We start from the raw sequence: 11,679 nt of genomic DNA on the forward strand, positions 1-11,679 counted from the left end.
GTTATTGTACTGCCTATTGACGACAGGTTTTTATTCAATCTTCATGTATTTATTACATCTTCTCGTCAAGATATGGCTGGATTATTGCCAAATTTTAAGTCACCCATTCACTCACTATCACCAAGGAAGTACAGGGTGACCCTCAAAACTCATTGGATTACATATCGACCATACAAGTATCTATACCAGCCAATCACATGCTTAACATGACAGTTATGTCCCTTATGTCAAGACGTATTATGTCGTATTATGACCGACATTGACAGAATTGAAGCTGAAATAAGTAATTGACATAATACCAGAGACCAAAGCAAGACAGGAAATGGTGTCGATCGACGTCTATAGAACAAGAGTTGGACTTTTCACTCAACCAAAGGCACTCGGCAAGTAACACTAGACAAACTTGGCGAGTATTCATCGACTGTCGGTGGGTGTGATATACACTTTCTGAATTTCTCTATGTGCAGTTGTGTTTATCATGCATATTCGTTTGAGCAATGCTGTTTTGAACGCATGTGGAAATGTTGACATATACTCATATGACGTCAGCTTGGCCATCTCAATCTTGACGCATGCCTTTCAGGTGATAATCTGCTGCCCGCTGAGGTAAAAATACATAGAATCCTGTGTGCAAACGACATCGAAATGAATCCAGGACCCCTTAATTTGGCAGACGTCACAGATACCATTTTGAAGGAAATCCAATGCGTGCAATGTGACCTCGGAAGTCAGATAACCACACTCTCAAATGAGGTTCGAGATTTGAGTACCAGATTTATTAACATTGAATGTTCAGTGTGACATGGAAACTGAACTACACAATCAGTGCATAATGGTCGAGGACGTTGGTTTGATCTCCGTCAAGATAAAAACCGTCGAAGAAAAACTAACCCAGTTCGACGGCGAGATCGACAAACAAGAGGCATCTAGCAGGCGTGACAACGTTATCCTCTATAACGTGACAGAGGAAACGCACACTGATTGCAAAATCAAGGGACTAGATATCTTGAACAGCCATGTTCAGACCAAGACATGGGTTAACTATCCGCCAACGTGAACAACATAAAGCCTTGAAAGATAGATGACTGATTGGATATTTCAAGAATGGTGATAACTGATAACTGAACCACGCAATGATGAACATAATCATGACACACAAAAATCAGACAGCTCCATTCGACAATTTAGGAGTAACTCACAGCGTGGTGGCTACCACTGAAAATAACAATCTGACCAGGGCCAGTATTCGACACAGAATGGAAATAACTCAAACACCGGTAACGATAAACATTTGTCATTGTTGTCCTGGAACATTTGTTGGCCACGTAAAATATTTGATGATTAAGGGTAATTAAGTATTGAGTTATCATTATAAGTTATGCGAATGATGCCTGGTAGATACCATATCAGTGTTACAAAATGTTAAAGGATAGTGGCTTTTCATATGTATGGATTCCTCAAGATGTGGGAGATCCACAGTTATTTATATATTCACTTAAGCAAAGACTGAAGGATGTATTATGTGAACAGTGGCACCAAAGTAATTCTGAATCACTTTATCTTAGCAATTACAGCAAAGTAAAATCATTGTTACAAACTGAAAGATATTCAACTTGTTTAAATGATAAAAGTTTCATCATAGCTTATTGTAAACTTAGAATTCCATTGCATAATTTTAATGTAAATATATGTCGCAGGTCCAAAGACGATGATATTGTTAACTCTATTTGTAAACTGTTCATCCGGAGAAGTAGAGGATGAATACCATGTCTTACTTATATGTGAAACGTATTCCCATTTAAGGTGTAAATTTCTCCCCATGTTGCAAGGTATTTTTAACGACCGTCAGTTGATGATAAATCTGCTCAACTGAAAATCCTGATATGATCCAAGTTGTTTCTGTATTCCTAAAACATGTCTTTATAATGAGGAATGTGTAACTTGATTTAAAATCTAATCGTGTACATAACGTGACAAATGTTAATATCCAATCTGCATTGTACTATGGGCCTTGATGCCCAAATTACTGAATGAACTGTCTGTCTGTCTGTTATTTATTACCTCCAATCGTTTGATATTGTGTGTTTATTGGAGACGTTTATATTAGATTTCCCAGATTTAAACTGGCTACCTGGTTACCAAATGTACTTTGCCCTAGCAGTTAAACTGTCCGTTTCAGGTATATGTTCTGGTGGTGCATCAGGCAAGAGTTGGGAACCACCTTAACACCGATATAGAAAACTCCTTATGTTTAAAATTTCCAAAATCTGTATTCAATTCAAAATGTGATTTAATGTTGTTGTGTACATATGTCTCTCCGACAGGTTCTACCTTTTACGATAGGAGAACTGATTCAGGTTGTCTTATTGATAAAGAGGGAGCTTTTGTATAGGTGCATTGGTCTGATCCACATGTGCTACTCTGCGTTGATTTTAATGCCCACACAGCCAACAAAAATAATCCCATTTAGTGATGACTTTGGCAATGCTGATTTATACATTGATGTAGACAATGCCCCTGTTAAAAAAGCATGTATCTCACGATGGTACTATCAATAGACTCCGACGCATGTTATTGTATCTATGCTTTGTTTTTCGTATGTATACACTAAATGGTAGAGTTTATGGTGATAGACACGTTTGTAGGAGCTACTGGTCCTATATAGTGTCGTTGATTGCCCTGACCGTCGAGATCTCCAGATTTCAACCCAATCGAACACCTCTGGGATGGACTCGATCTACGTGTACGTCAACGTCAGAACACGCCGCAACTGGCCAACGCGTTACAGTCAGAATGGCGCAGAATTCCGCAGGACAGAATTCCTGCACTTATATGGTCAGTGCTTAGGAGATGCAGAGCCAGTGATTGCTGCCCGGGCGGTCAAACGCGATAGTGAGTTCAGCAAAACCTTGTGGCCTGATGTGAAATGACAATGAAAGGTTTTCAATGCTATGGACAACGACAACATGTGACTTTCGAGCCCCAAGATTTCATATTTGTATTACGATATTAAGTTAGACATATCGACTTTATTAGGTACAATAAATTTACTAAACATCTACCTGTGCGATTCTTTTTTGAAGGGTGTAGGTACGTTAAATGTGGTGATCGATTTTATTCAGACCATTTCCCCCTTTAGTTATCCTGCAGGTTTCCTTGTAGCAATCGTGCCATACATAGTTTAGACCGTGAGGATTAGGTCTTTATGAACAGTACAATTTCATGGAACGAATCAAAGGAAAGTTTTTGTGTCACAACACTGTGTGCCCTTGCATATTCATGAATATTCTTCGGTGGATAAAATTAAAGCTAAGGTAGAGGAGGGGATGACATATTTGGTACAGTATGTTATGAACTCGGCGTCCTGTATAAAGAAACAAACTAAATATAGTGAAACAAAACACAATAAACCAAAGTTGAATATAGCAAGCAGGGCAGCAAGATCTGAATCCAGGAAGGCTCTCAGAATGTATTGGTGTTGTTGCAGTAAGTACGAAAGGAAGCGCTGAGAATTGTGCTTAAAACTTCTTGTAGCGAGGTTAAAATATGATCTTAAATTGTCACGTCTAGTCCAACTAAACAGCACTTTACATAGTCCTAAATTATTTTGGAAACTATACGTTCTCTTCAGAGACATTCTACCACCAGAGGATCTATATTCCCAGCAGAATGGTTACACCATTTCAAGAAGATATTCTCAAAAGATAATTCTATATATTTGGTAGACAAATGAGTTCTTTGTACGTGATAATGATGGCGTCAGTGAAAATTTTAGTGATGTTGACATGCTTTTGTTGAAATCGCCGGAAACGGAAATATTCAATGCTATATCTCGCTTTAAAACTGGTAAATCTGCTTGGGTTGATTGTGTTATAGCTGAAATGCTTAAGTTCTCATTACCTGATATTATGCCTTTTCTTGTTAAATGTTTCAATCGGAGTTTGGATACAGGTGTTGTTCCTTCTGTTTGGTCAAAATCTATTATTATTCCTTTCTTCAAGAATGGAAACGTAAACCATCCTGACAATTACCGGGGTATATCTAGATCTCTCACTAGTATTCTTGGTAAAGCATTTACTTCTATCATCAATGATAGATCAACACAGTGGTCAGATTTGGGAGATTTGATTCCTGAAACACAAGCGGGATTTCGAAAGGACTATTCGACTTTTGACCACAAATTTTCTTTTATGCAGTCATTGAGAAATATCTATCCTACAGCAAACGTAAGGTGTGTGTGGCCTTTGTTGATTTTAAAAAGGCATTTGATTCTGTAAAAAGAGCTAAATTGTGGAGTTATTTGAAAAATAAGGGTTTAGGAGGCAAAATGTTTGCCATTGTTAAATCAATGTATGCAAATGTAAAATCATGTTTTCGCTGTGGTGATACTACAAGTGACTTTTTTATTGCCCGAGTCTTACATCAAGAATGTGTTTTTCGTCCTTTACTTTTATCTTTTTTAATAAATGAGTTATGTGTTGATCATGCAGTCTGGTAGACATGGCGTCCAGCTCTTCCCTGTCATAATAAACTTTTCATGCTACTGCTCAAGATGATGTGATTTTGATGTCTTGTATTATTATTGGTCTACAGACGCACTTGACATACTTTCGGAATATTCAGATAAATGGAAACTTAGTGTTAATCTAGATGAAACATATTGTTATATTTCGTAGAGGTGGTCGAGTGGCTGCAAGAGAGAAATGGTTTTTTTAGGGTAAATGTATTAATGTTGTGAATGAATACAAATATCGTGGCATATTGTTTACGCATATACTGAATCTGAATAAGTCTGTAATTAATCTCACTAACATTGTACATTGTATCTTACATTCGTTGCTTGAAGTATTGGTGTAAAATAATAATAATGCCTGAACACCATTTACATAACTCGATATCCTGGGAAGAACACATAGGCTTCTTGTATACGTATATTGCTGTTTACATATGGCTGAGTGCGGCGTTAAACAACAAACAAACAAAACATATGGCTTTGGTTTCATTTGGCTGTCCCAGACAATTGGAAATGCAAATGTTTTCATTAAGTACTTTCGATGCGTGCCATTGATATGCGTGTCATCATAACATGGCATTCAGATATTTACGAAAGTTCAAGATATAACACTTATCGCCGGTTCAAGTCATTGGACCAGAATCTTATTTTTCAAATTTACGGTACAGTAATTTTCGTAACATCATTATTCGCTTTAGACTTGGCCTGAATGATCTTAAAATTAACATAGGGAGATTTTCATCTGTCGAGAAATCCCTAAGGTTATGCCCATTCTATGACATTGTTGTCGAAGATGAAAACCATTTTATGTTTATGTGCCCTATATATGAAAATCTAAGATACAAGGACCTACCGCAGTGTTCTTTGTCTCATTTTAATGCTATAAGATTGTCTTCATTACTGTCCTGCATCAACTGGCTTTGTACATACATCATGCGGTTTTGTTACGAAGTGAATTGTTACCTTGACTGTGTATCTCATAAATTTGATATGTAACTCCGTTGTATATTGGCCTGTGGCCTTTCATACAATAAAGAATTGAATTCAATTGACTGTCAAAGCGATGTGCGCCCATATGTTTTAACCAATGAGAACCATCAAGGAAGTTCAACCCGACCCTCAAAAGTGATTGGATTACAAATCGACAATAGAAACATGACTTGACATAAAGTATGAATAGAGGCTAATCACAAAAAGGACGCGGTGAGAGACGCGTTGAGAGACGCGGTGTACGTTGAAATGCAAGCACGTGTTTCAGCTGTGTTGAGACGAGTACAACGGACAAGGACATCCTGCTAGTTGGCAAACAGACGCACTCCTAAACAAAAATCACAAACCCTCTCCAAAATGAAATATGAAACAACAATTCTGACTACTAGTCTATAACAAGTATGTGTTCATACACTATAAGACCCGTGAAGATTCTGGGGTACAATAGGTCTTCAACAACCCATGCTTGCCGTAAAAGGTGACCATGCTTGTCGTAAGAGGCGACTAACGGGATCGGGTGGTCGGGCTCGCTGACTTGGTTGATGCATGTCATCGATCCAAATTACGTGGATCGATGCTCCTGATGTCAATTACTGGATTGTCTGGTGATTATTTACAGACCGCCGTCATATAGCTGGAATATTGCTAAGTGCGGCGTTAAAAAACAAACCAATCAATCAACCATACACTATATAGTAGTGATGGTGCCAGGTTATACCGGTAGAACCCGTCACAGACTTACGCATAGGCAAGTCAACTGTTCTCATGGAAAGACACAAGAACATAAGAACACAAAGCAAAATTTGGAATTTCAAGCTCAGTGACTTGGTTGATTGCTTGTCATCTCATCTCGATTCTCTTGTCAATCAGTGGACTTTCTGGTCCGGACCGGATTATTTAGACCGCTATCATCTTTACACATTAAAGCGGCATTAAGCAACCAACAAAAGTGAAATGAAGTGGGTTTTTTTTATCTTGCAAAACCTACAAGTAATGGGAGGACATTAGTTCAGACTGGGTATTTTTTAGGTGTGTCGTTATCCGACTATATTTCTTAGTTTGCCAGCAGCATATCTGAGCTCATGGGTTTCACCAACGCGAAACTGATCTAAAGACAACAGGTTTCCATCGGCGGCACGAGTGGCCCATTCATCTAAGGCGCCGCTATATGCTGTGCACAGCTGCCTCCCTTTGGCACGTCAGAAACCTATGATTGTGGGGTTGAATCCCAGTTCGCCCCGATTATGTTTGTAGGTTTGTCAGCACCATACCCGAGCTCGTTGATTTCACCGAAGTGGTAAACGTCTGAGATCTGCATCACTTCGGGCTTTCCACCACATTAAGCTGACACGCAGTGATATAACTGGAATACTGTTGAAAGCGGCGTTAAACCCAACTCACTCACTCACTCACTCACTCAGGTTTCTATCACACTGACATGCCGTGATATGGCTGAAATACCTTTCAGCGTTTATTCCAGCTCACTTAAATCACTGATGGTAATACATGCTTGCCGTAAAAGACGAATATGCCTGTCGTAAGAGGCGACTAACGGGATCGGGTGGTCAGGCTCGCTGACTTTGTTGATGCATGTCATCGTATCCCAATTGGTTGGATCGATGTTCATGAAATCAAACACTGGATTGTCTGGACCAGGTTCGATTATTTACAGACCGCCGTCATAGAGCTGAAATATTGCTGAATGCGGTGTTAGTCGACAAACAAACAAACAAAACCTACTGGTAATAAAATGTAGGACTTTTTTCGTTCCGCCCTCGGAAATTGTAACAAGGTGGCCTGTGGATCATAGACTTCGGGCTTGGCTGGCCAGTGTTGGACTAAGTCCGCAAATATCGGTGTCATCGAATACACACAATCGGCCAGATCATTGTAACAGTTGGTATGGTGGCCACGTAGTTAAAGTGTTCGATCCTCACAATGAAGACCAAGGTTCGACTCCCCACGTCGAAATCACAATTGACAGATGAGAGATAGTGACTCAATATCTTAAAAACATGACGTCACGGCTGCAAATGGGGTTTCTGACAAATAAATACATAAAATACAAAACCCACCAGATTGTGCTTTGTCCGCGTCTTTGCTGTGACACGCAGTACACCCCCACCTAATATTCCTGCTTTACCAGTTGTCTTTATAATTGAGGTCGTAGTTTTGACAGTCGCCGGAAGTGTTGTAGGTATAACTGTCTTGGGTTCAACTGGGAAAATATATGTCAGTAGTGGTGATTGTTAATCGTTGATATTGTTATTTAAAATATAAGGTGACTTGATATGGGAAAATAAAACGTTCAGTTTTTAACGAAGAACAAATTAAGGTTGTCTGATGGTATGATATCGTGAACACTGCACAGGTCATTAATCGTGAAACGATGACTACGAGCATCATAAGCCTTCTAATAGAGGGCATAATATTCCAAAACAAAATGTCCAATTTACGATATAGGTCGCATTAGTAGTAAGAAAACTAGTAGATTGGGAGAACAAAGCCCAAAACCTCCCTTTGAGATAATAGGACAATGGAAACACAATGCGAGGTATGTACATTCCCCCCCAAAGGGATGGTATTCTAACGAAGGGAGGTGAGGAGGAGTGTCTTGAATGTGGGGAATGGTATGGCAAGTCTGCTCTATCATGCCATGTCTTGCATGTGTACCTTTTAGTTGTTAATAAACACGACTTCATCCATGCTATGTACAAACAGTTCATAATCGCATTCATCAAGCTGAGTCGTCATTTGCATTTTTTAAATTGTTTGAAGCAGACTGGAAGTCTCTCGACTTAGTAACATGTGAGTATTTACCTTCTTTAACTCTGTACGAACGCGAACTGTTGATAATATGTATGTATTTCTAATCGAAAAGCACTCAACTGAGTCAACATTTTCTATTGACATTGCCTGGCGACAGCTGAATGAGGATCACGTGATATCACAAAGGTGTGAACCCGAGCATGAGAGACACGAGTTGCTTTGTGATATGTCAAGACTTCCTGAATGCTCAACTCAAGACGGAAGAGTGGAAAGACAAATTGAAGAAGCAAATTATCAGACTGCTGTATTTGTAATGTTGTCTTTGTCATTTGCAATCATGTCTAGCAATAGAAAACTTTCAAAAACATGTTGGGAGATTATTATTTTAACCGCCCCCCACCCCGAATTCTTTACATGTCAAATTTAGCGTCACTCATGAAGATGGGAGCGTGCTGACTGATGATGAACATGTAGGCCCAGTCAACCGGTACATACAATCTCTCTGGTCTCAAGTGGCTGTCTATCTGAAAGGACAGTTAGTCATTTCCAACTGCAAGACGTTTATCTGAAAGTCTGTAAGCTGAAAAAAATTAAGCATTTGTTCTTGCGCACGCAAAAAAAGATTTAAAACGCCAATGCTCTGTATCCTTACATGAACAATGACATTCGTCAAGCCAGTATCAGTGCATCACAGATGACTTACACCTTTGACAGCTTGTTTCTGGACCAATACCTATCCCAGCTTGTTAGATTTGTCAGTGGTGAAGGTGTGAATGGGTCATATACCAAAAACCCGTTCAACTTCCAAGGATCAAACATTAAAACAGTGGGGTTGTATCAGGATGGTGTTGAGGCAGAAGACATCGAAGCCTATGTCAACTTGTTCGAGGCTACCAACACATGGAGAGAGGACAAGGACAACTCTGTTCAAAGTACAGAGTTTCATTTAGGCATCGCCCTATTCGTATTCAATTCAGAACCGCTGTCTATCGACGACAGTTACCTGAACTTGGTAAAAACAGCCAACCTCAGACTCGAAGTTCACTTCAAGACAGCTCAGAGCTGTCCTCTCAATCTAATAGCTCTGTCGACCAGCTCCGCGATGTTCGAAGTGGCGGGGTGAGTGAGTGAGTTGGGTTTAACGCCGCTTTTAACAGTGTTCCAGTTATATCGCGGCGTGTCAGCTTAATGTGGGAGGAAAGCCCGAAGTGATGCAGGTCCCAGACGTTTACCACTTCGGTGAAACCCACGAGCACGGATATGGTGCTGACAAACCTACAAACATAATCGGGGCGAACCGGGATTCGAACCCCCAATCATAGGTTTCTGGCGTGCCCAAGGGACGCAACTCTGCACAGCGAATCGCGGCGCCTTAGACGACTGGGCCACCTGTGCCCCCAGAAGTGGATGAAGTGAAGAATGTATTGGTGAAGTAAAACAAAGAATAGCTACAATGTGCTATTAACAACCACCCCCACTTCGAAAATGTGTCGTTGGGGTGTATGCTAGGGACACTCTTTTGAAAGTCAAACCTCTTGCACCCCAGCAACGGGAATGGGGTTGCATTGTAAACACTGATGCTGTTAAATTACCAGGTAAACATCGCATGTTTATCGCATGTATGTAATAGGCTAAATAAAAAAAATTAATCTCTCTAAATGTGATTATGTTTACAGTCTAAAGGGGGATTTCATGAACAACAGACCATGACAAGTCATGTTCTAACCCATTACAACTTTTTGAGACATCTTATTCTACGAAATGATTATGAACCAAACACTAGACGACATACGTAGTATGTCTAGTTCACAAATCAAAGCCGTCAAAGCTATTGTTAGACGCCTGCTGAATGGTCGCTTACCTGTAACACGCAATGAGAATCGAAGGTACTTGCAGCTAAATCTATACAACTCCTATTCGAGAATTTTACGGCGCATCTCCCTCAACACCACTACTTATAACAGTGTCAAACGCAGTATTATCATTCGACAAACACAAATGATACCGTTTATCTTTAAATATACTCAACAACAAAAGTTCCTGTGATACCAATATTTTAGTGTATTTTTCAAACAAGTAAAGTTTGGTTTTCAATATTGTAATACATGTATGGTATCAAGTCACAAAAACAAAACTGCAACAGAAAAGCATGCATTCCATGCAAAAGTTGACTTTTATGCAAGCCCCATGCATTTCACAACCCAAGAATGGATATAAAAACATGTGTGTTAACGGGATTCCATATGCATTGTTTAGCATCGTGCTGACAACAACCACTCAGAAAAATAACAAAATTACGCAAGTATTCAACATTACGAAATGCCACGCCTGTCCGAAAAATCGCGTCTACGAGCCATTGGTATGCTTGAAGTACGATCAAGTCAACGTGATGTTGCAAGACAATTTAACGTCAACAGCAACATCATTTTATGTTTAAGGCAACGTTGGCAACGTTGGCAACAGACGAATGCAGTCAGAGACCATCCTCGGAGTGGCAGGCCACACGTAACCAATAATCGACGAGACAACTGGATTCGAACAACACACCTACGAAATCGATTCCAGCCAGCAACAGTGACTGCAAGAAGCATCCCTGGCCTTCGACGAATATCTTCACAAACCGTACGTCGTCGCCTCGGATGTGCAGGGATTGTCGCCAGAAGACCCACCAGACGTGCCATTTTGACAGGAAACCACCGTCAAACACGCCGTCTACGCTGGACGGCCATGCAGTGGGGACAAGTTCTATTCACTGACGAGTCTCGTTTTTCACTTCAGCCACAGCGATGGACGGATTCGAGTGTACCGACGTCGAGGTGAACGTTACGTCAATCATTGTGTCATGGAAGAAGATAGGTTTGGGGGCGGCAGCGTTATTGATTACAGCAAGACAGAGAACCCGTTTGATAGTGGTGGAGGGAAATCTCTACCCTGACGAGATCACCGGAACTGTTGTTCTACCGTTTTTGGCGTTGTCATTGGCAACGCCCGGCCTCATATTGCTCGACTCAGGATCTCTTCAACGAAACAACGTGAATGTCATCCCCTGGCCGGCTCGCTCCCCTGATCTCTCATCAATCGAGCACATGTGGGAAGAGATGGATCGGCGCCTTCGACGTCAACCACGTGTTCCACAGACACACCAGGAACTTCGAAACATGCTCCAGCAGATATAGACAGATATCCCAGAGGACTTTGTGCGACGCCTGGTCCAATCCATAAGACGAAGATGTGTTGCTTGCATCGCAACCAGAGGTGGACACACACGCTATTGATTTGTAAATTGACATATTGACATAAATTGGCATGTTCATATCTTTTTATGAAATAACGCATTTTTTGAAGTCAGTATGGCAAATGAAACCATTTGAACACTTCAAGGAGTCTTTTATCTGTTGCAAACCGAA

This window comes from Haliotis cracherodii, unplaced genomic scaffold, assembly GCF_022045235.1.
Source record: "Haliotis cracherodii isolate W230 unplaced genomic scaffold, xgHalCrac1.p SCAF_24, whole genome shotgun sequence".
In the NCBI taxonomy this organism is placed as follows: domain Eukaryota; kingdom Metazoa; phylum Mollusca; class Gastropoda; order Lepetellida; family Haliotidae; genus Haliotis; species Haliotis cracherodii.